The sequence below is a fragment of the Peromyscus eremicus genome, chromosome 10 (assembly GCF_949786415.1).
Source record: "Peromyscus eremicus chromosome 10, PerEre_H2_v1, whole genome shotgun sequence".
Lineage (NCBI taxonomy): Eukaryota > Metazoa > Chordata > Mammalia > Rodentia > Cricetidae > Peromyscus > Peromyscus eremicus.
Window position 1 is genome coordinate 53,614,172 of NC_081426.1, and position 26,978 is coordinate 53,641,149.

Genomic DNA, 26,978 nt, shown 5'->3' on the forward strand with positions numbered 1-26,978 from the left:
TAGGTTTATGTTACTCTGTTTCAGCTACTGAAGGTCTGACCATCACAGTCTAAAAAGAAGACATTATGCTAATTTAATGCAATGTGACTCTGTACCACCACAATAGCTTATAAGGAAAACGAGGCCTGTACATCATGTCTAGTAAACTGGTGGCCATCTGGAATATCAGCATGGAATATAGTCCCCTTATTTTCATCAATGCAAAGGTTCAGCATATTTCCTGTTTCAAACTTCCTTTCAAAGGGAATTGCACCTACATATATTCTTCACCTCTTATAATATGCATAGTTCATACTAACATATGGATGGAGATACCTTGGTAGACAAAACAATTATATGTGCTTTCTGTATTTAAAAGCAATCTAAAATATTTGGAGAGAATAAAGACAGTGCTGCATTCACACAGTACATATTTATTTCATTAAGATGAAGCTAAGTTACCATAATAAATTATTACTTTGGGAGTATCTTGCTAGTGTAATGTTCAGGGCAATTACTTTTCTTTTAATTTCTTGAAAGGAAACTTCTCAAACTTTCTGTGGTTCCAGAAATACTGAAAAAGTTCCCATCTCTCAGAAATTAATAGTTTTGAATGATAATGTAAGAAATGTACTAAGAATTAAGGAGCCCTGTATCTACCTCCATCTGTCACTGGACAAAGGCTCTATGATGACAGCTAGGTTATTTGCTAGACTGTTCACCAGAGTAGACAGGTCCAGGCATCCTCTGGACCACTACCAGCAGACCAAGGTGGGGTCAACCTTGTGGATTCCTGAGAGCCTCCCCAGCACCCTGCCTCTTCCTATTCCCATGATGTCCTCATCTATCATGGTATTTTCCTCCCTGCCCTCCCACTCTGTCCCTGTTCCAGTTTGACCCTCTCATTTCCCTGTATTCTCTTCCCCCACTCCTCACCCTCTGCCAACCCACCCCCCAGTTCACTCATGTAAAGCCCATCTACTTCTCCTTCACAGGATCATCCGTGTGCACCAGACTGAGATCTGGGAATCCAATTGATGAGAGAGAGGAGAGATACTGCAGGCGAGGGACGTTGAGATCATTGATGGGAGGATGTGCAGAGATGACCGGCCATACTAGTGGTAGCCCATGAACTGTGGACTGGTGGCTGTGGAGCCCCAATGGGACTGGACTAGGCCCTCTGGATACGGAAGACGGTTGTTCGGCTCAAAATGTTTGGGGGGGCACCAAAGCAGGGGCATCGGGATCTGTCCTTGGTCTATGGGCAGGCTTCTGGAATCTGGTGCTTGTGGTATGACATCTTGCACAGTCTTGGTGCAGTGGGAAGGGGCTTGGACCTGCCTAGGCTCAGTGTGCTGGGCTCTGCTGACTCTCCATGGGAGACCTTGATATGGGGGATGTGGGGTTGTGGGGTGGCTTGGGAAAGAGAGCTGGGGGGGTGGGAGGAGGGAGGATGGGGGTTAGTGGATAGTATTTGGAGTGAGTAGAAAATTTCTTAATAAAGAAAAATGGAAAAAAAAAGAATTAAGGAGCCTTATAGGCAACCTTTATTTTTGTTGGCTTTTGTTTAAGTATGGTATAACAATGCCAGAATTCTCAACATATTTCCAAATGTTTACTTTCAACTTGTAGACTTCCTTGGCTTATTATAATGGAACAAGTTCACATCAATTTCACAGTTCTTTTAATTTGTATTTTTCAGATGGCTTAGCAGTCTCTATATTTGCTGAGTATCTTCTATTTTGAAAGATTCATTCAAATCACAAAATTTTAAAATTTGACTGTCCCTGTCCTTAAAAATTGTTAAGAATTATTTATTTTATTATTTTTTAATGCAATTGCTAGATAACATATAAATACTAAAAATATATTTTTATATTTGGAGTATTTTGTTTCTTAATAATGGCTTTTATAGAATACAAATCCAAGTATTTTCTGAGAATTAATTGTGGAATGTTCAATGTTGCATTTCAAGTTTTTTATTTTTTAAGGTTCTACCTAAAAAATGTTGGCCAAAATACCTCTCATTTTTATTTAAACCTTTTATAGTTATATTTCCTTATATAATACAATTTAAATTTTGTGAGACAAAAGTTGAAATTAATTATATATCACCAAAGTTAAGAGTCACTCAAAAGAAAAGGGAGTTGGGGTGGAGACATGGTAATAATTGCTGGGAGATGGAGGGGAAGAAATTAAATGATAAAAGAAAAAGGAAATTTATTCTGACAACCTGGGATTAATGTCTGGTTAAGAGAAGCATCAAATATAGGAGTCATCTGTGCAGAAAACTGAATGAAGTGCAGAAGGTGATAGAATATTTACCAGAGAGGTTAAACACGTTAATCCAGTAACTTCAGAGGATATGAGCTGAAATATCAAGGTTAAGACAGATCTGGCTGCACATGGAGTTAGGAACTACCCAGCATAAGGGCTGAGATCTTCAGAGATGAGTTTGAAGGAAGGAATGTGTCTGGAAGACTACCAGCTGAAAGATTGACAACCCGACTGGTACTGCTCAGATCAGAGACAAGTAAGAATCTGGAAGAGGAAAAAGAGCAAGGCAGAAGTCATCTCAGACGACCCTACAGTGGGGAGTTGGAGACTTATCTGATGAGTTATGCAAAGATGTTGGCGTCTCCTAAAACTGTCCATTAAAACGATAACAATTAGATAGTCATGCATAATGTCTTAGTTGTCTTACATCAATAACATGTAGACTAGTTTCAAACAGAGAATATTAAAATTTCAATTTAGCTGTAGCTAAGTTTACTTCATTGAAAGATAACAAAATTTTATTTTATGTATTTTGTGTGTTAATACTGCTCCAGTGTTAGTGAACACTTAAGCCTGGCAGAGAGGCAGAGAAAAGTATTTTATACATTATTGGCTTGGGGTATGGAGTACAAATCAGTAAATATAACACATTCTGTGCAACCTATCATGCGTATTTTCATATTCATTTTAATAATCTGCCTGGACATGATTGGGGGTAATGAAGGGCGAGGGTCAAGGGAAAGAGAGCTTGGGGGAGCGGGAGATCCCAGCTGGATCAACAACAGAGAGGGAGAACAAGGAATAGGAGACCATGGTAAATGAAGACCACATGAGAATAGGAAGAAGCAAAGTGCTAGAGAGGCCCACAGAAATCCACAAAGATACCCCCACAACAGACTGCTGGCAATGATCGAGAGACAGCCCGAACTGACCTACTCTGCTGATGGGATGGCCAAACACCCTACTTGTCGTGCTAAAAACCCCATCCAATGACTGAGGGATCTAGATGCAGAGACCATGGCTAGGCCCCGGGTGGAGCTCTGGAAGTCCAATTAGTGAGAAAGAGGAGGGTTTATATGAGCAAGAATTGTTGAGACCAAGGTTGGATAAAGCACAGGGACAAATAGCCAAACGAATGGAAACACATGAACTATGAACCAATGGCTGAGGGATCACCAACTGGATCAGGCCCTCTGAATGGGTGAGACAGTTGATTGGCTTGATCTGTTTGGGAGGCATCCAGGCAGTGGGACCGGGTCCTGTGCTCATTGCATGAGTTGGCTTTTTGAAACCTGGGGCCTATGCAGGATCACTTGGCTTGGCCTGGGAGGAGGGGACTGGACCTACCTGGACTGAGTCTACCAGGTGGTTGATCTCAGTCCACGGGGGAGGCTTTGCCCTGGAGGAGGTGGGAACAGGGATTGAGCTGGGGGGAAGGTGAGGGGGGCGGGAGAACAAGGGAATCCGTGGCTGATATGTAGAATGGAACTGTATTGCAAAATTTAAAAAAAAAAAATTAACAAATACGATTTCACATCTAAACTGAATTGAAGCAAACTTACTGAACTTGTCCCAGCAGGTAGTGATTTTCAGTTTGACAGAGAAGATTTTTATCTCTTTGTGTTATTTTCACTCTCCTAGTCTAAGCATTGATCAGTGCAGTACCATAAGAGTAGAAAATAAAGTGATTATTAGAAAAAACAGTGAGCATAAAACTCTGCTTTTTCACAAATGAAGTGATTGATGAGATAGAAAAACAAAAGGACTGGCAAACACCTCCTAGATATACAAATTATACATAAATTATAAATCACTATAAAGTGATAGTGTCAAACTGTAAGAATCAAAATAGCTATACATAAGGGTATTCATTTTTCTGTATCCCAGTATTGAGAAAGTGGAATTTATATTTAAATACACATTATCATGTATAATATTCTTCTCCAGTAAATGTTTATACATATCTCTGGTAAAATATAGATATGGACCATGTAAGACAAAGTCTGCAAGATTTAAGAAATGAATCAAAAAACAAATAAATAAAATGATGCAAAAGTATTTTAATAAAACGGATATATATTTTCAATATTCTCATAGTAGTCATTCTTCACACTGTTACCAATACATTCAATAGAATCCCAAGCAAAATCTTAACTAGTTACTTTGTGTATATTGAAAACCTAATTGGGCAGCTGGTGTTAGGAGCCAAAGGATGCTAAAGATCTTGAAGTGTTAATAAATATTAAAAAGAAGAACACCCAAAGAAGTTGCTATCCAGTTTTTAAGCTTGCTAAAATGCTTCACTTATGATAACAGTGTCTTACTGGCAAAAAAATAGACCAAAAAAAATCAATAGAACAGAAAGGAGAGACCCAAACTGCTCAAGAAACCAGTAACCAATGGACCCTTTACAAAGCTGTAAATGCAATACTATAGAAAAAAGATACTATTATCGCAGGGCGGTGGTGGCACATGCCTTTAATCCCAGCACTTGGGAGGCAGAGGCAGGCGGATCTCTGTGAGTTCAAGGCCAGACTGGGCTACAGAGTGAGTTCCAGGACAGGCTCCAAAGCTACACAGAGAAACCATGTCTTGAAAAACTAAAAAAAAAGAAAGAAAGAAAAGAAAAACAAATGATGCTGCAACAACTGAATATTCATATGCAAACCATAAATGTAGCAACAATTTTATCTCATCTAAAGAAAGACTAGCTCAAACTATATCTAAGAGATGTCAACATAATATGTATAACTAAGGGAATTCCCAGGAGACAAGATCAGAGAAAGACAACTTTCTACATGAGGCTTTTTAGTCATAGTACCAAAGAAACAGTCAAAGAAAGAATTCCCCAACAAGCAGGATGTCACACAGTCTAACCTTTTGTTCTCCTTAAGACAAAGTCCAGAGAAAGAAAAGACAAGGTATGGACTTTGAGAACATCATTACAAAGGAAAGTTCTAATAGCAGACTGTTTTCTAAAATATATAAAGTTCTGCAAAATAGAACAATAATAAAACAAATTTTAAGAAAAATTTTAACAAAAATGTATACATTTATTTGAGAATAAGTCTAGGAAATGGTGTTCTTTATCTGATATCATCAGTAAAATGCAGACAAATAGAACAAAAGGTGAATAAAGAGGTTTTGTTAGTAAGGAGCATAAAGAATTTCGTATGGTCATAGACATGTTCCATTTGGTTGATAATTTCAAAGGATATATGTATGTAGCAATCTGTGTAACTGTGCACTAGAATATATATATATATATATATATATATATATATATAATTGTATGTAAATGACATTGCAATTTAAATGGCTGAAAACAAACTAGTTGCTTTATTCTTTTTCCTTCGCTATCCAATTTCTCTGTAGCTCAAATCTTAAGTTATGCATTGTCACCTTTTGATATATATCTGTACTCTACTTATGAGCATACACACACACATATTAAACACACAGCCAACTATCTCCATTTTTTCCTTGCTTTTCTTCTTGCCAATTTATCTTTGGATGAGGTTGATTCCACCTGGGTTTACCACTCGTACTGAAAAGCTCTTTCCTGCTTACCTCCGTGGGAGAACTGGGCACACATACTCTAATTTATGAGTACGGCTTTCTTTGCCTGAGGAGGGAGAAGAAAAGACCTTCGGACCTGGTCCAATAACTAACAGGAGGAGGGCTGGGCAACTGCACTTTACTTGGGGTCAGCATTCTCTCCCTGAGGAGAGAGTAGGAAAGAACTCAGGACTTGGTCCAAAAACCAGCAGCAGGAATCTCTCTCTCAGCACAGTTTCTCTTTTGAAAGTTATTGAAAATATTGTATCGGAGATCAACGTTGTTTCAAGGATCATCCCAAACTCAGATTTCTGTTTAAAACCCTGGCTGTAGGTGATCCTGTATGACACACAGAAGCGGGGTCACGTTGAACCTCTGGAGCTACGGGATGATTTTCCAGGCTTGGTGTGATGTCATTTATTTATTTACACTCCCAGATCATATCTGAATTGCGAATGTAAAATTTTATTATTTAAAATAACTTAGCAATTTTCATTTAAAAAAATAATTATTTTTAAAACTTTTTATTTAGAGGTGTGTGTGTGTGTGTGTGTGTGTGTGTGTGTGTGTTTGTGCCACTAATGTGCAGGTACCCTATGGAGAACAGAGGAAGAATGTGGATATTCTGAGACTGGAGTTACAGATCATTGTAAAGCACCTAATGTTGGTGCTGGGAACTGAATTCATGCCCATTAAAAGAGAAAAAAGAAGTCTTTAACCTCTGAGTCATCTCTCCAGCCCCAGGAGGAAAACTAGTTTCCTGGTTGGGGAGTTTTAAACAAATGGAAAACCAGTTGTATAACTGGATCTATGGCCCACAATGGTGGAATTAAAAGCAACTGAGTTTATTTAAGTTAGTTTAAACATTTTGTCTAAATTATTTTCAAACTAACTCTAAAGCCAAAGAGTTTTATCTCAGTGAAAACTCTGCATCACAACTGCATATATAGTCTGCCAAAAAAAAAATTAAACTAAACTTGAATGGAAGAGTGTGACTATTGAGGAGTTACAGGGTAGCAAAGCCCAAACCCAGCTTGAGCTCAGTTCTGCACACACAAAATGCAGATGATTCTATTTACTGGTTCATTTTTAAAAGGTGGGAGTTAGCTAGTCAAAAGCAACCAGAAAGCCTCACATTGATTAAATGATATACAGTGAATATTGAGTTAATTCTGTTTTGCTTTGTTTTGTTTTTGTTCTTGTTTGCTTGTAGGCCGTCTTTGTTTGCTCGTTAGAGACTGATGCTGCTGCACTTCAACTCTCCCACAAAAACTTAGACAGAAGTTCCATTGAAATCACATTTCAAAAGGATGGTTCTCAGGTAGGTGATTTAAAATACAGCATCTATCTCAAACAATAAAAAGAATTTGCAATGACATTTTGACTGAATTAAATGCTTTTAGAAAGAGAATCAGGGCTTAGAGGAAGGAAGAAATCAATGTAAAGCCTGGTCATCTTATCTAAAAAATATTGTTCATGTGTCTGTTAAATACCAGGCAAATAAAAATGTCAGTACATTCAATCTATTTTTAGTTATTCTTAATGATCAATATTTTAAAAATTATTTAAAACTTTTTTAAATGTTTAAAATAATATTAAATATAAACCTGGTTTTAGAACTTGTCTGTGATGTTGTAGAATATTATTTTAAGGTGTGTTACTTTTCTTTATGTTGCATTTGTTTAACTCTGTGAAGCTGTGTTACTGTGCCTGTCTAAAACACCTGATGGTCTAATAAAGAGCTGAATGGCCAACAGAGAGGCAGGAGAAAGTACTGCTAGAAATCCACAGAGTTTGTGTAACAGGCAAATGAACTTATTAGAAGATAAAACTCACTACAGCCTGAAAACTGAGCTTTGATGATCTTCTTTCTGGTCCAAGATCTGCCTGGTCCATCTCAGCACCCAAAACACGAGGCAGCAAAGAGAGTGCTGTGTGTGTGCATCCCAGGTCTTAAGGGTCCCAAGAGGCCAAACCCCAGAGGCATGTACTTCAAGGTCATAGGGAGGTGTAGCAGTTACCTGCTGACTTTAACTCTCTATGGGTGGTGCTTCAAGGTCATAATCAGAACAGCTATCTACTACATCTACCATTTCTGTACAGATAAGGAAGTTCATAAGTTCATTCATATATATATATAATATATATATATAACACATATATATTACATTATACACACACACACACACACACACACACACACACACACACATATATATATATATATATATATATATATATATATATATAACAATAGGAACAATTATCAAATATTATCCATGAGAGATAAAGGGTAATGACATAAGAGACAAAGGGTAATGACATAGACAAAATGAAACTACAACCAACAAAAACAACATCAAGTAAGAAACATACTAAAATCTAGAGATGTCCAGAACAGAGGTAAATGGCATGTTAGAGAGATTATCCCAAAAGCTGCCCTATCCTGAATAATCAGAATCTAGTACTTAATATGTTCTAGCTAAGATATGAGAATACTGTAACTGTGATTATTAGTCTTCAACCCCATCAAAGACCGGGAAGGAACAAAAATAATACCTGAGAAAACAGGAAAATGCAACACAAGCAATTTTTTTGAAAATGCTTGCAAGAATAGACAGAGACAGCTGGCAGCCTGGACAGTCACCTGAAGTTTCTCAACACCATTGGAGCATCCAATTTGGCTTTGGCCTAGAATATCTGACAGATATTCAGAAGTAGGAATTTTGAAAGACTATTTTACCCTGTCTTGGGAAGGTTCAGTAGTAGCTTTTCCTTGTGTTCTGCTCAATCAGAATGGACAGCATTCCTACTGTCAGCAGTTATGGCAAGGGCAGTTTTTTGCTCAGTAGACCATTTTGTGCCAAAAAGAAGATGACTTCCAAATGGAGTGTCTTAGAAGCCCAGCATTCTCTTGGGATCAGATTGGTGCTGCCAGGAGCAATAGTGTCTCATATCAACAGAATTCTAAGTTGTCAAAACATTTAAATGCCATAATCTCAAGGTCTATGAAATATTTAAATGTTACCTATCCATATGTCCTATGTATCTATAAATCTGGACAACCTAACTAACATAACTATAGAAAAGACAAGCATGAGTGACTATACATCTGTAATTCTTATCTACCTAAATAACCTAAGGACTAAGGGTTCACATTAACAAGTTAAACAGTCTATAAACAGATATACAGTAAAAGGACAATGACCTAAAAATTATTGACAATACACAAAATATTTTAAACAGAATCAGAAATGTATAGTGCAATATGCAATATGACAACAATTCTTAATATGTATTAATATATAAAATATCCTAAACAAAGGCAGAACATACATATAGTATGACAAATATGATTTTACATTTGTATCAATATACAAAATATCTCAAATAGGAGTAGGAATATATGTACAATACAACAAATCTAGTTTTGGATTTGTATCATTATACAAATTATCTTAACTATGAATATAAAAAGTTTACATTTGTATTAATGTATAAGAATTCATAACAGTGCAAATTGTCTAAGGCTGATATTTTACTAAATTTGTTTACTAGTATATATAATAATCTATCTTAATATCTTATACAAATCCATTCCTCTTTTTCTTTTCTTAAGGAGAATACTGAGTCTAAATTTTATTGTTCCACCCCCAAACTTATAACCATTTATCCATGATCCTGAGAAAAATGAAATATTTGAGAGGGGGGTATCATTTTCTTTCCTGCTTTTTAGGGGGTGATGGTATCTCTGTGGGGTCCTTTAAGAAAACTTAGATAGTTAGGTTTCAATAGGACTAGCTGTATAGTCTGCAGCCAGTCTCAGAGTAATGAGTAACATTATCTGAGATTCTGGCTAGAAGTAAAGTATGATGGACAATATCATCTTGGAACTATCTTGGAGATACTTGTTTTAATCCTTGGTCTGATACTGCTTTGTTTATAGCCTTGGCCAGTCTTTGTAAATAATCAGTAAACAAGTCTTTTGGCCCTTGGAAAAGCTTCATATATAGCTCACTTGGTTTTCCTTGTTCTGGAATTTTTTTCCCAAGTATTTAAAGCTGCTGTATGGCATAGGGATACTGTATGCTTATCAAACGTAGATTTTACATTTATATCAGCAAAATGGTCCTCACCAAGAATTTAATCTTGAGAGATCTCATTACCTTTGATCTTACTTTGTTCAAGGGCTTTAGCTTCTCTCAACCAGCTTTTCCATTGTAACTTCTGGCTGTATTCTAATATAGATGAGATTAACTGATTCCAGTCATCTGGTACGATTTTACTTGTAGAAGACCACGTATTTAACATCTATTTTACATGTGTTGAATGTATACCAGAGGTGACCACCTTAATTTTTTTAATCTCTCATATAAATAGGTTGCCAGACATATTATACATATGCTTCAATATGTTTATATGTTTATCATCTGTTTGCTTGCCATGTATAGTGACAAGATAAGCCAATTTACCTGGTGATGTTATTATTTGTATGGCTTTGTCCTTATGCTTATTAGTTTTTTTTATTATCTTTACCGAGAGACTCCTTCAGAGTTTGAAATTAGTTAACTACCACCTGTTGCAGTATTTGAAGATTCTCTATTGTAAAGGATTCTGGAAATTTCATGGAATCATACAATTTTTTATGTTCATCAGAAACGTGGTTCCAAAGACTTCATTCTGTCAATTAGCGATGATCTTTACTCCTTAGAAATTATCTGAATTATATTAAGATTACTCTAAAGAGTTATTATTTTATCCATTAAGTATTTATATTTATTATCAATAGAATTAAATCTGGTTGTTCAGTTATTATTAACTGACTGAAGTTCTTGTGGTAAATTAGCAAATTCCAAAGAAAGCATCTGTCCTTTTAAGTCCTCGTTACTACTCTGCAAAGCCTGAAGTTATTGTGGTAAACTGGCAGACTCCATAGAAATAATCCTTCTGTTTATGTTCTCATTGCCAATTTGTAAACCTTGAAGTTCTTGTGGTAAGTTAGCAGATTCTATAGAAGGAATCCATCTGCTTAAGTCCTCTTTACTACTTTGTGAAGACTGTATCAGTCCCATTAATGTCTCTTTTTTTGCTGTTGTTAAGCCAATTTTCCAATGATATGATGTGAGTCACTATGCTAAGTGCTATTACAATGAACACTGTATACATTCCAGGAAGGTCATATATGTCCTGTAAAATTTCATTCACAGTATAAACAAAAAAGTTTTTAAATTCCTGAGAGGTGAGATAGTCTGCCATTTTTTTTATAAATATTCAAAATTTGTAAAGGAAAATTTTATTAATTTCTTTATGTATTAATCAGTGTGAGGTGTGAAATTATCTAGTAATTTTACCTTAGAAGAAATCTCTGAGAGCTAGTCCCAATCGTCCCCAGTGTTCTAGATGTCCCAGTTCTCCTGATGGTTTTTGGGTGTAGTAGCGAAGTTTGGACAGCAGGTGATGTCAGAGGCGTAGCACTAAAGCAGGTCCTGAAGTGTGTTCTGAAGGCTTTGACCTGTATTGGGCTTAAACAGCTACACGAAACAAGTTTAACAAAGAATGAGCTGCATGTTGTCGGAGGTACTATGGAGCCAGCTGCAAGCATATGGTGTGCACGAGATGGCAGTGGAAGTAGGTGGGTGGCAGCCATGGGAGATACAGCCACCAGGCCTGGAACAGTGATGTAGACCAGAAGCACCACAGGAGGTGGTAGGGCTGCCATGGAGGTGCACTCACTCTCACAGGCGCTAATATTCTCCTACCCCAGCAGGAGCGGCTACAGCAATAGGCATAAAGCAGCAGGAGTATCAAAGAATGCAGCAACTTAAGGCGGCTATGCTGGGCAATGTTCCAGGTACTTAGCAGCGTGTAAGCTCTGGTACCAGTGGAATAGCTCAAAATAGAAAATGAATGCAAGTCTGCCATGGCAGTGCAGAACCCAGATGTGTGACTTGGGAGGGAGGAGCCAGTATGGGACCAGCAGAGGCTGTAGTTTGAAAGCAGGCATCTGAGCTGCTGCTAGTTCATGGCAGATCACTCAGGCTGCTTACAGTATCTGTTGGTAGGATCCCTAGAAGCTATCTCTGTGGGTAAGGGGCTGCAGATCGCCCACCCACATTCCACATGGGGGCACATTGGGTGCCTCGTATTGCTAGAAATCCACGGAATCTGTATAACATGCAAAGGAATTTATTAGAAGATAAAATTCACTAAAGCCTGGAAAATAAAGCTATGGTCGATGATGATCAGCTACACAGTCAGCCATGGAGTAAGAGTGACAGTAAAAATTACAGAAGTAAGAGAAAGGTAAAAGCCCAGAGGCAAAAGATAGATAATTTAAAGTTAAGAAAAGCTGGCAAGAAACAAGCCAAGCTAAGGCTGCACATTTATAATTAAGATTAAACCTGTGTGATTTATTTGGGAGCTAGATGGCAGCCCCCCAAAAGAGCAAAACAGCAACAACACTGTGACTCTAAAATTTCAGCACTTTATTTGTCCTATATATTTTATGAATTCCAGACCCAGGTACAGTGTGCATACTGTAATCCCAATGTAGAGAGGAGAGGTACCATATGTTTGAACCCAGCCCATATAATAACAACTGTCTCAGATTTGCCCCTCTACCAGCAAAAAAACAAACAAACAGATGAATAGTGAGTCACATAAATTCTCCAGTTGTAGCAAAATCAGCAATGGATAAAAATGATGTTCTCTTTTCTGGTCCATATTGATGTCATCAATAGACTTATTGGTTTTGAAGTTTCTGAATGGAAGCCACCAGGCTCCTTACTAAAAACTGAGATATTATTTACCTTGGAATATTTTTTTCATTCTGTGTTTGTCTGTAGAATTTATGGACACATTGATTTTCAGGTACACATGAAGGCCAGAAGAGGCTGTCACATCCCTTGAAGCTATGCTATGGGCTGCATTAAGTGAGTGGTGAAAAACAATTTTTGTTTTTCGGCAAGAGCACTCATGAACTTTCCTGCTGGACCATTTCTCCAGCCCCTTTGTAAAACTTTCATAAACTAAAAGTGACTTAATTTTTGTAAGGTTCCATATCAATAAAGTACTTTCACAGTGTAGAGTTAATGAGTCTTTTGTCATTACCCCATGTGTTTGGAAAAGTATAACTCTGAGTCCATAAGAGCTTGAGGTTTCTAGCAATTTTGCAGGAAGGGAGACAGGGATGCTAAAGGCTGCTGTATAGGCTTCAACTAACATGGCAGTTCTATATTTACCTGCCAGCACAGCAAGAAATATGTATTATGATTAAACCAACAGGCAAAATACACAGGGATATTCCTGTCAAGAAAAGTAAATGTCTAGAATTCAGGAACTGGAATTAAGATAGAAAAAGTCCTAAAGGATAAAAGCACACACACACACACACACACACACACACACACACACACACACACACTCACACACTCACACACACACACACACACACACACACACATATATATTTGTACATTTGTATTTCAGAAAAATACACTTATTACTAAATATACATATATAATTTTAATAGAGAAAATAAGTATATATGCAACATATATACATAGGTATATTTGTGTATTTATAGATATGTAGATACACATTCTTTGAAATATATCTACGGATAAATGAACAAAATTTTGTCAGATCTGTATATGAACATCCCTCATGAAACTTGATAGTGCTATTTCAAAATGCAGGAAATTTTAGTCAATGACATTTCAGCTTTCCACAAAGCACTGGTGAAGAACAGATACTTGAGAGACTACAAACACTAGATCAGCAGAAAATGGCTTTTAAAACGGCCTTTTGTCTTTCTTAACCTCTATTTGATAGTTACTCAGGAAGAAATGAGTGTCTAGAAAATAGGTTTGACACAAAGAGTAAACGAACATTTCATTCGAATTGTTGAAACATAAGCATTAAGTCTCTTCTTGCTACGTTTTGCTTTGAGCTTTAATCTATTCTTGGCACCAAATCAGTCATTATGTATTGATGAATAACACAAATTTTACTTGACAAATACTTGACACCTACGTCTCTGGGATCAATTGGCCTACTATAGTGCAATGGAAACTGGGGAAGAACGAGGTCATTAACAGCTATGTATGTTTATTTTAGTTGTCACTAAAAACCTACTCAGCTGCTCTTCTAAACATGGCTGCTACTCCAAGTGTTAAAGACAAATGCTTTATAAATACAAGCAAATGTGTGTGTTAGCCACTAAGTAACTTGTAGTTTTTAAGTTATTAACCACTGAAAAGCTGATTTATGTAGGTTGATAATAGCCACCACCACCACTCCCCACTGCCCAAAGGAGAAATTTCAGAGTTGGCACAAGGAAGTTGCAGGCCAGCGAGTATTGAAAACCTAAAGTCATGTTCTTAAAATTTTTGGAGGTTGTATACCAACCTGAACCTTAGACTCACTGTGATCTTGTTGGCAAATACAAAAACCTATCTCCTGAAAATGACTTGCCTCCTCTTGTTGCCCATCATCTTGTCACATATTTCAAACGGAACAGGGCTCTATAGGTTTACTGTAGACTCGTTGTAATGGTAAATCATATGCTCCAGATATCATGGCAGATCTACCCACATCCAAATCAGGAAAGAAAATAAATAGATGACACACCGATGTCTTAAAACCATCTCTGAAGCCAATATAGATATTTACTTTCTCAGACTCCAGTCTAGCAAATGCCCAGAGCCTAGGCCTGTTCACAGGAAAATCATTTTAGGATCCATAGTTCCCCTTTTCAGTGGACACTGAATAAAAATTAATGTATGTGGTTAAAATGACTACCATCCACAAAAGGTAATATGTTTGAAATACAGTCTGCCTTTAAATAATAATTATTCTAGGCTCACTTGTATACACTTCAATAATCCTACACTATATTATTGTCTTGTGCAGATTTGTTCTCTCTCTCTCTCTCTCTCTCTCTCTCTCTCTCTCTCTCTCTCTCTCTCTCTGTCTCTCTCTCTCTCTGTCTCTCTCTCTCTGTCTCTCTCTCTCTGTCTCTCTCTCCCTCTCTCTCTCTCTCTCTCTCTCTTTCCTATGCACACACATACATACACACACATACACACACACACACACACATCTCTCTATCTCTCCCATATCCCTCTTCCCTCTCATAATTTTAAAATATATAAATCTAAGTGGGGATTTTAGAGCTAAAAGAGAAACATCAGCCCCAACAGAATAAGCTTATATATCTAATATTCAAATTAAGAAGACAAGAGCTGGGTGGTGGTGGCACACTCCTTTAATCCCAGCACTTGGGAGGCAGAGCCAGGTAGATCTCTGTGAGTTCGAGTCCAGCCTGGACTACCAAGTGAGTTCCAGGAAAAGGCCCAAAGCTACACAGAGAAACCCTGTCTCGAAAAACCAAAAAATAATTAATAAAAGACAAGCAACATTGAAAGCAGAGAAGGGAAACTTATCTAGTGTGGCCACAGTGGGAAAATAAAAAGTGTAAAAAGATTGAATGATCCCAAGTCTGTCTTCAAAGTACTAATACAAACTGTAAGTGTAAAAATAAAAGAAGTAATTTGGACAAAATACAAGCAAGCTAAAAAGTTCTGGTCTAGGAGTAGTGTTGTGATATTTTATTTGTGCTTTAGTAAATAAAGCTTGTCTGGAGATCAGAGGAAAAGGCCAGCCATTGTAAGTAAACACAGAAGTCAGGCAAAGGTAGCTCATGTGCTTAATCCTATCACTTGTCAGGCAGGAATCTGTCTGGATCTCTGTGAGTTCAAGGCCACAGTGGGAACAGAGCCAGGCACATGCCTTAAATTCCAACACTAGTTAACCATGGAGGTCTGAAGGTTGGCACAGACAGATAGGAAGTGACAGAGCTGGGCAGGAAGAGGAAGTGGTGTAGCTGAACAGAGAGAGCAAATCAGATGGCAGAACAGCAAGGCATACAGGCATGGGTAGACAGGAAGTATCTCTCATTTGGAAGCTGTGGAGTTGGTGATGTATGCTTAGCTGTGGCTTTCCCTATTTCCCTGATCTCTCAGGTTTTCACCTTATATCTGACTCTGTGTTTTTTATTTAATAAGACTATTTAGAAATTCATCTACAGAGTAGTCTTGTTGACTACTATTCTTGAAAAGTGGGAGAGTCCTTATTGCTTGAAATGTCATCTTAGTCCTCAAGCAAAGATCACCCATGTTCCAGAGTGTGTCTTGTTCCCATGGGTCACTGCCAGTGTCTGAAGAAGGTATGCTATGACTTTGTAGGTTCTTACTCTTCTTAGAATTCAAGGAGTTACAAGAGGAAATGCTAATGTTAGTGACTTATCTCTGTGCCTTCAGCCTTGAAGACAGGTATGAGAGATTAGAGGATACTCCTTAAGTGATTAATACAATGACCTAAAGTAACAAACTGGCCAGCAAAAGTAAAGTGAAAGAACAGTCATCAGTATTTTATTCTGTATCAAGTTACTTTGTAGAACATGTAAGGCATCAAGACAGCTGCAAAAGTAGCTCTGAAGAGCCTGTTTCTCGAGTACAAATAAGTAAATAAATAAATGAATAAATAAGTAATGGAGTCCACAATGATGACAAAATCTGGATTACAGAGACACATTCTCACAAGACCTACATTTTCCTTTAAAAATGAAAACATATTCTCCTGTAATATTTACTTTCTATCTTCACACTGAAATTCCACTTATAGTGGTTAATGTTTCTTTGAAGATCTGTTCAACAGAGGAAGTAGACAATTAAGGAGACCGGAAATCAAGTTAATCACCTTCCAGGAATTCCTATCTTTGGGAAGCTTTATTCTTTTCATCTGAGATTTTTCAGAATTTCTCAAAAACACTTTGGTTTTACAGGTATGCATCTTTGAGAAAAACACTTCTACCCATGAAAGACTTGCAAATATCACAGCTGTTTTAGAACAAATGGAAGACAAAATGCATGTTCTAATTAAAGGGGAAAATTACTGGGAATGGGACAGTGGATCACTAAGAGTGACTGATGCAAACATTTAGAGGAAAATAGCTCTTTCTGATTTAAATGCTCTCTACAAAACTGGTGTGCCCATAATAGGTAAGGCAAATTGTACTTTCTTCCATGATTGTAAATTACCCGTGAGTCAAAGGCAGCACATTAGAATTGTACTTCTCCTCAAGCAAAAGCATAGATGTTAACCTCTCTTTTCCTGAGTTTGCAAAATTTATCTAGAAGTACGATTAAAACCTACCTTGTCTAGAGAATATTCTTACAGATACTGTAAATACACCATCAAAGGCTTTGCACTGCAGCATTTTAATTTGGTACTCATTCAGCAGGAAGTTAGACATAAGCAAAATTCTGTAAAACTAAAAAAAAACCAACAAACTAACAAATCAGCTAGCCAAACAACAACAAACAGAAACAAAAGCCCTTGCTATTTAAAAACAAAGTTCAATAAACTTTAGTTTAACTTTTTACAAAGACAGAATAAAGGTTTGAGTTTCAGGTCAAGAGGCAGCTTGCTTCCTATTTGATCTGGAGCAATTACAGCACACATAATAGAAACACTATTTTAAACACAAAGGTTAAACACTGCTGCATTTTGACAAAGGTTAAATGCCTATTTACCAGAGTTAATTACTTAATAGCACTCTGAATACCATTCTTTATATAAAGGTTAATCTCATATTTTTAACTTCGTGTTTCCTGTCTTTAAAGGAAATATTCATTAGGACTTAAACAATTATCTAATTGTTAATTTGTTTTGATCTTATTTATAGTTCTTGATTCAAATTATTATCTGTTGTGATTAGATGGGTTTTTTAAAGAGTGTTCAAGAAGGAAAATTAATAAAATGAAAAATTAATATTATTATAGGTAATTGTATTCAAAAAGACAAACAAAAAGAGATGGAATAGGCATGTAGCAAGGTTGGCAGAGTGCTTGCCTCGCATGCAAAAGCCCTGGGTTCAAATAAACTGGACTTCACAGTATAAGCTTGAAACCTGAGAAAACAGGATGTGATATTCAAGGTCATCTTCTGCTACATAGTTTATATATGTCCTGAGCACACACTGAATTCCAATTACTGGAGAGACATGAGTTCCTAGACTCAATAGAAAAGTCATCAGAAGGCAACCATATTCAGAAAATGCAAGAAACATTATTACACAAGAGGAGAATACATAGTCAATTTGATATTTACTTCTGATGCTGTTTTACCCAATGCACATACAATATTTTGCTATAGATAATATATTAATTATAATATTGTGAAAGTGTTTTAGCCTTCCCTTTTTTTCAGTATTGCTAAAGACAACCAACCAACCAAACAAAACAAAACAAAAAACCCTGTTTATCTCACATTTCTCAGAAACCACAGTGAAGACTCAGACATTGGACTATAATCATGTGTTTTGATGATGTTCACACATTTGGAAAAAAAATGTTTATATGGTGGTATTGCAAATGCATATTTTTGAGGTGGAATATTAAACTGGACTAAAGATTTTTAGTTCAATTCTAAGAACAATTGAAACAGACACAGTTGTGACAGAGTTCATGTGTGCAACATGTAGCTTGTTTAAGGTTATATTGTAAATGGAACAGTGAAACAGGAAGTATCAGGAAAGAAATATGAGGCTCTTCCCCGCTCCTTAGGGGAAGAGCTGAACCAGGCACAGGAAAGCATCTGATCCCTCAGAAGGTGAAGACAAGAGTGAAAGGAAAGTTAAGCTATTTTTTCTTTATTTTGTTAACAAAGGGGATAGTAAAAGACAGCAGGAAACAAAGGAGATTATATTAAACTCATATCCTTTCAGAGAATCTGAGATATGTCTAAGGATTCTTGCAAACCACTTCATTCTAGATGAAGTCAAGTGACCTGATATCCACAAGGAATCTGACCATGATTCTACATTTTACCCATTCTGAAATACTTAATGCTTTAGTTCTTATCACTGATTTTATTTTATTAGCATATCCACATTGATATTTATTCTCCTACTTCAACTTAGTGCTTCTTGGGAAACTATTGTTTAAACTTAACCTAAATAAGCCTAGGGTCATTTGGCTACTCGATCTTTGTTAGGTCTGTTCTGATCACCAAAACACATACGGTAATAGTGAGCTAAGACGAAGCAGAATATGTCCAGAGGAAGGCAGTTACTAGAAATGGATTGCAGTCTTTTTCTTGTGTTGTGACTGCAAAAAATTATAATGATGTTATCGTAAATTTGCTTGCAGAAAACTCAGGCTTAATAAAGCTGTTCATAGTGTCACTGAATCAATTACATAGATGGTGAAAAGCATGGAGTTAAATGGGTTGACTTCAGTTCTCTGGCTGTGACTAAAGAATATATGATCTGGGAAAAAAAACAACTATTGAAGGCTTAATTAAAAAGATGTGTAAAGGTTTCTTTGGTTCATATGGATTATTCATATAAGAGTAAAGAAAAGATAAAGAAAATTTAAGTTCTTATGAAGAGGAATAATTTAAAATTAACATACTTTTTAAAGTTAACCTAGTTAAGATATATATATATATATATATATATATATATATATATATATATATATATATATATATATTTTATTTATTTTACATCCCAACCACAGTTTCTCCTCCACCATCTCCTCTTGTTCCCTCCCCTCCCACCTCCCATCTACCCTCCTCATCCACTCCTCCTCTGTCTCCTTTCAGAAAAGGGCAGGCCTCCTATGGGAGTCAACAAAGCATGACACATCAAATTGAAGAAGGACCAAGTTGTTTTCCCTGCATCAAGGCTGGGCAAGCCAACCTAACATGGGGAATATGTTCCCCAAAGCCAGTTCAATTGCCAGGGACAGGTTCTGATGTCACTGTTAAAAGTCCCACAAATAGAACATGGAAACAATCTTGAAGCCCCTCAACCTAAGGATGGATAAAGAAAATGTGATACATTTACACAATGGAGTATTACTCAGCAGTAAAAAACAATGACATCATAAAATTTGCAGGCAAATGCACGGAAGTAGAAAAAAATCATCCTAAGTGAGGTAACCCAGACCAAAAAAGACAAACATGATTTGTACTCACTCACAGGTGGATATTAGTTATAAAGTAAAGGATAACCAGGCTACAATCTGCAGCCCCAGAAAAGCTAGGTAACAAGGAGGGCCCAAAGAGGGATGCATGGCTTTCCCGTGTAAGGGGAAATAGAAGCTATCTCCTGGGAAAACTGGTGTTGGGGAAGGAGGAGGAACTGGAACATGAGGAATTGGACTGGCCTGATGGGGGTAGGATGGTCAGGGAGAGGAATGAAAGAGATATCTTGGTGGGGGGCATTTTGGGTTTAGGGAGAAACCTGGTGCCAGGGAAACTTCCAGGAATCCACAATGATGACTCCAGTTAAGACTCCTCATAATAGTGGAGAGCATACTCAAACTGGCCTTCTCCTGTAATCAGTCAGATAGAGACTACCATAACTGTCATCAGAGAGCATTTATCCAGTGACTGATGGAAGCAGATGCAGAGATCCACAGCCAAGCACTGGACCAACTTCCAGTTTTGTTGAAGAGAGGGAGGAGGGATTGTATGATCAAGAGGGGTCAAGATCATGACAGAGGAGCCCACAGAGAGAGCTGACCTCTACTCCTGGGAGGTCATGGACTCTGAACCACAACAAGGGAGCCCTCATGGGACCAACCTAGGCCCTCTGCATGTGTGCTACAGTTGTGTCTCTTGGTCTATTTGTGGGATCCTAGCAGTGGTATACTTTTAAAGTCATTCTGTTTCATATGCTAATGAGAATTTTAACAGACTAATTTAGAACAGTTTTTAAGTTCACAATAAAACTTGAGTTAACACATAATTCCAGATATGTTCCACACATGAATAGCTTCCCCTGTTGTCACTATCCTTCAGTATGATACCTTTGTCATAACTGATAAGTTAACATTGACCCATCATCATCTAGGGACCAAAGGTTGTATTAGGGTCTTGTATATTCTATGAGCTTGAACAAATTTTATAGCAGTATGTATCTGGTATTATATCATCAGATGAATAGTTTCATGAGCCAAAAAAACAGGCCCTGCTTAATTAATTCTCTGTCACACCTAAGCTTTGACAATCATTAATGTTTACTGTCTCAACTGTTATAGTTTGAGAAATTTGAATAGCTGTGTGTCTTGCATTTAAGCTTCCTCTGCATTTGTTTTGTCATTTGTATTTCACTATGCTCAATATTAAATATTTTTCCATTGCCTGGGTACACAGAAATTTTCAAATTTGCTTACCACCTGGTTGCTTTGAAAATTTGGCAATTATTTAATAATCAATGCATTGTCATAACATCTGTTTTGGCTGTGGACAGTAAGTCTTGATTCCTAAGGTTTGATAACAAGGAGTATGATTGCTGATGGCCATATTCTAGAGTAAGAATGCACTTTTTTTGTTTGGTTTGTGTGTTTGTTTGTTGTAGGAAGCTGAGGGATTAAACTGGGGGACTACTCTGAAGTATTCCATCTATTTGAGTCCTAGCAGCAGTGCATGTGAATCTTGTGTCTCATCTTCTCTACATTAGTTTTCGTCAGTATTCTGGGGTTAGCTGTTCTGATGCCCTGTTGTATCTTCTCGTTTATTTGTAGTTTTAGTGTTTCTGAAGACAAGTGATGTGGAGCATGTGTCATGGGCTTTCCATGCATCTCTTTAGTCTTGAGACAGGAACTTGCTCCATAGCTCAGGAACACTTCAAACTTATGATCTTTCTGTTTCTGTCACCTGGCTTCTGTGACTGTTGAATTAAATCATCATTCTAGGCTTATTATCTGTCTTTTCATGATATGTAGTTTAGAGTCTTTTGTTTATTTTGTATCCTAATTATTTTTTCTCATTGAATTAAAAAAGTATTTATATAGTTTAGATAGCAATCCATTGCAATATATGAGTTACATATTTTTATAAGATGCTATCTTTAAACAGAAGACAAACTGTTCATTAAGAAAAAAATCTATTTTAATAAAGTTATTGTGGAATTTCTTTCATGTACCTTGAGTGTTATATATAAAATGTTACTGTCAAATCATAGATCATCTTGACTTTCTCCTAGGTCACTGGTTCTCAAACTTACTAATGCTTCAACTCTTTCATACAATTCCTCATGTTGTGGTTCCCCAACCATAAAATTATTTTCATTGCTATTTCATACCTGTAATTTTGCTACTATTGTTATCAATCATAATGTAAATATCTATGTTTTCCAATGGTCATTTAGAGTTGAACACCAGAGGTTGAGAACCACTGTCCTTCGCTGTTATAATTTCACATTTTTAGAACATTTTTTTTAAAATTTCCTATTCTCCAAAACACAGACAGTAAGACTGCATGCATTCTTCAAATAAGGTAAAGGGTACTAAGTCATATTGAGCTGTTTTAAGTATATCATTATGAATTGAATAATTTCTTTAAAATATTGGAAATACTATCTAGTTTAAAGTATGTTTTCAAGATATGTTAGTTCACAATATAAAAGCTTTGAGGAGATCACTTACATATAACAGAACTTGTAGTCATATTAGGTATGTTTTCAAGATTGAGCAGATATGTTTTAGATAGACAGGTCATCTTTAAACCCTTCAGAAATCTACAGGATATGGCATTTAAAATGTATTAATAACTTAGAAAATTTTTCTTTTTTGTTATGACTATGAGACATGTTGGCTCCTGGCAGTACCAATCTACTTCAAAGAAAATATGGGCATTGAAAAAACTGCAATTGGAGTTAACTTTCATTGTGGCAAAAGTTAGCCACTGGACAACAAAATATCCTCAAATCAACTGCTGACAAACAGGACAGACAGGACATGAAACAAAGGACTACTGATTCTTGCCAAAACAAGTGTGGTTATGGCTTTATCAAAAGACATCTTCTGAGGCCAGGACAATATGGCACCATCCTTCAAGCGGCCTTAACAATCCGGAAAAGGTACAGTGCCCTTTTCTTCGAAGGCAGCTGAACAGGCAATGGGCTGATGGCTTCTGATGTGCAATGGAACAACAGCTGAAATGGTTATTCTTGAAGAGTAATTAAGCTCACGCCTCTCAGTAGTAGAATGGCATTTAATAGAGGGATGTGGAGAACAACGGGATGCTGAGATGAAGCCACATACACACATAGCCAAGAAGAATGGACAGCTGAATTCAAAAAACATCAACAATTTCCAGAATTTAAAATCCTGAATCATGACATGACACTATTGGAATTCAGGTGTTTCTGGTACATGGACTGCTCTCACCCAATGTGAGATTGAACTGTTGACCTTGTGTACATCCTACCTCACAAATGAGTCTGTCAGATACACTAAGCCTATAGGCTGAAGATGATGTCCCAACACTGCGGAGAAACCTCAGATGACCGTCCAGGCAGCTGGCTGTTTATGTCAACCCACATTTTTTTAGAAGTTGCTTGCATGTACTTCCTGTTTTTATTTTTGTTAGCTAATATTATTTCCTTCTTGGATCTCTGAGGGAGTTGAAAATTAGTTAGTTATAGTTGAAGATTAATTAGGACAGAAAGTGAATTAGATACATTTTGGACTTACCAAAATAGGATAGATAATGGAATTATTTTCTCTGAATTTGTCAAATACAAATGGTCTAGACATTGTTTAGGTATTTATTACTTATATATATATTGTATATAGTTATTGTACTTTTGTATATAGTTTTCTTGTGTTAGTTATAACCTTTTTTCCTTTTTTCTTTTTATTAAAATAGAAAAGGGGAAATATTTTGTACTAAAATGTTATTTGTATGTTAATAAATAAAGTTGCCCAGGGGGCAGAGCTATTAGCAAGCCATAGGAAAGCTGGGCAGTGGCGGCACATGCCTTTAATCCCAGCACTTGGTAGGCAGAGCTAGGTAGATCTCTGTGTGTTCAGGGATATAGCCAGCATTGGAGACACATGCCTTTAATCTCAATACCAACCATAGAAGACCTGGAGGTCTGTACAGACAGGCAGTGATGGTTGGGTTTACAACCAATGAGAAGGCAGAACCGAAAGTCTTTATAAAGACTTTAACACAGGAAGTAGCTCTCTTTTGGAGGGTAGGACCACCACAGGAGGAAGGGTAAGGTTTTAGCTCTTAGCTCTAACCTCTTGGCTTTCTTCTTTGCATTGGTTCTGTGTTTCTTATTTAATAAGATGATTGGTTACATCTACACTTACATGAATTTAATGTAAAATAATTTAATGGTAGAATTTAATCTTTATAAAATTTTTAATAACCAAACATTAACATAGCATGCTAGGATAATAGACAAAATATTAAGGAAAATCAGTTTATCACCCTCATGCAACCATGATTATAATCAATTATATAACCTATCACAACTTGAAAATTAAAATTAATATGATTTTTTTTCATTTTAAAGCAATAGATAAGTCAAAGGAATATATGGCTATATAATACTAGAATTATTATTAAAATAGGACAAATTTACTTTAAATATTTTAGTTTTCAGACATGAGTCATTATGCCTAGCTCAATTTTTTTCTATGATAATTTAAGAAGTAAATGTAACAATGACCACATTAATGTTTTTAATCTTATTATTTCTTTAAGAAAAGTAGGAGATAGGGATGTATCTCTTCTGTAGTTTACTTAACATGTGTGAAGTTCAATCACTAGTATTGCAATAAACAAAGAAATTAAAGAGAGCTACAATAAATCAAGTAAGCATAATGAATTTCATAAAAAAAATAAACTGTAATATGAGCCATAAATGTCACTCCTAATAGAGGATTTCATACGCATGACAAATATATATAGAGCTCAGAACTTAAAATATGCACAATAAAAAGTACGTTTGAACAATTTTCAAATTCACATGGCATTTATTGCAATAATAGTTTTTGCTTTACTTAGCTATAATAACATTTGGTTAAAGAATTAATGATTTTATCTAAATTATTTAAAAGCAAAATGTCTGTGTGTAATAATGATTTACAGAAGCTTCAGCTCCTGATCAAGCCAAACGCAGTGTTTTAACTGGTTCAATGTTCAGTGCCATGCCAAATTCCCTCATGCATTATAATTTATTACACAAAATTGCTCAGAATTATTTGGAGGAAAAACATCAAAGTCATTGACATTCAGTTCAAGAAACAAAGTCATTTGAGGAGTAATCATGAAATTTGTAGCTCACAAACCAAAATAAACTCCCCATTTTCTCACTAATTATTTTCTGTTGATATAGGAAATGCTCCCTGAGTAGGTGACATTTACATTAAGACTTGAAAGATGATAATGAGATAAAGAGGAAATGCACATCAGAAGTGGGGATGGGCTTGGTTCAGCACAGGATAAAGACAGAGAAGCTGTATCACAAATGGAACTCCAGAGTGAGACAGAAAACAGTCTTGAGTTTTATACACTGGACAGCAAATTAGTAATGTTGCTAACTGGATATTACTTTAGTTTTTAGTTTTAGTTTTATTTAAAACTGTGTTGCCATCCAGTGCTTTATGGCAGAGTATCAATGTTTCAAGGCATTTGGGAATGAGAAGAAACAAAACATACAGACGGGTATTCTAAAGCATGAAGTATTTTACCTTAACACAGGGAAATAATGCAATATGCAGATTAAGGTAAATTCCCTGTAATATTACATTCATGCAATAACTGGAACAGTTTAAAATATTGTATGGAAAATAGAAGTCTGTGATTTATAAAAAAAGACAAAGGGAAGTGGTTTGAATTTTAAGTACGCTCCAGCTGATGGTGTGGTCCTGTTTGGGGACATTATGGGAAGTTAAGATACAGTAGCCTTGCTGGAGAAAGTGTCACTGGAGCACTTTGGGGTTTTATAACCTGAACACACTTCTAGCTCTTTCTCTGCTTCGTTGAACTCTAGAGCAGTGTGTTGAGGGCAGCCTTCTGCTGCTTCATCAAGGCCTTCCCTGTCTTTTTGTCTTCCTGACTGTGGTAGAATCTACCTTTCTAGAACTCCAAGACAAAATAAAACATTTCTCTCTTAAGGTGTTTTTGTAAGGGCATTTTATCACAACAGTAGAAATCAAATTGATAAGAGAAATAAAATTGCAACTTTCGAGAACTGAAAAGAATCATCTAAGAAACAAACATAATGCAGAGAAAACCCAACGCAGCTATTCTTGTGAAAAGGCTGTCCGAACATTCCCTAATATAAACTTTATATCAAAATACTATTCATTTGTCCTTATTCTCACTATATTTTATAGATAGGGTCTCATATTATAACTAAGGCTAGATGTGATTGCTAGGCAAACATTCTCTTTGAGACTTCCAAATTCTAGTATTAGAATCACAAACCATCATACCCAGCTCAATGTTTTTTCTAAAATTATTTTACATATAGTACATCAGGGGAAATTAAAGTAATAATAACCACTATTATTCTAAATATACTGCCTAATTATCCAATTTCATTCTCACTTTTAAGCAGGCCATATTATTTACTTATCTTTATGCATTAATATAGGAAATTGAAGTTATCATGTCCTAGAGTTGTTCTTACCATCACACATTTTCCATATGATGGATTCTATCCCCAGATGATTTAAACTACGTTGACTTTTCAGTTTCTTGTCATAGTAATGAGAAAACTAATACAGGTGTATTTTCATATTTTCTGCTCTTGTTTATTCACATTTTAGGAGGCTCAAATATAGTGTAACTAATTCTTGCTTATATCAAGAGTATATGTGCATATTTATTTGGGTCATGTGTATATGTATATGCACATATCAATATATTCTTAACCTTGATTTATTAAATCTGTCATTATGCTGCACAAGAGTAGATTAGAGGTATGATTATAATTTATTATTCATACATTGGCTACTAAATAGCTTCATCTCTTAAGGTTGGACAAAGTGATCTGAAAAATTTCCATCAAACATTTGCCTAAGCATCAAAGTATTGAAATTAAAATCATGTTACAATAAATCTTACACAAGCTTCCATAAAGACTAGTAGAAATTGGTGGTGACATGATTTTTGGAAGACATTTCAAATTCCCTTTCTCTGATTAATTGATTCTATAGACCATTAAGTATTCTGTTTAATTTCTGTGTGTCTGACTTTGACATGTGAAGAACATGAGAGAATTTGCTATGATATAAGCACTCTTTCCCGGTATTGAAGTTGTACAGTACTTTCCTAACCTCATT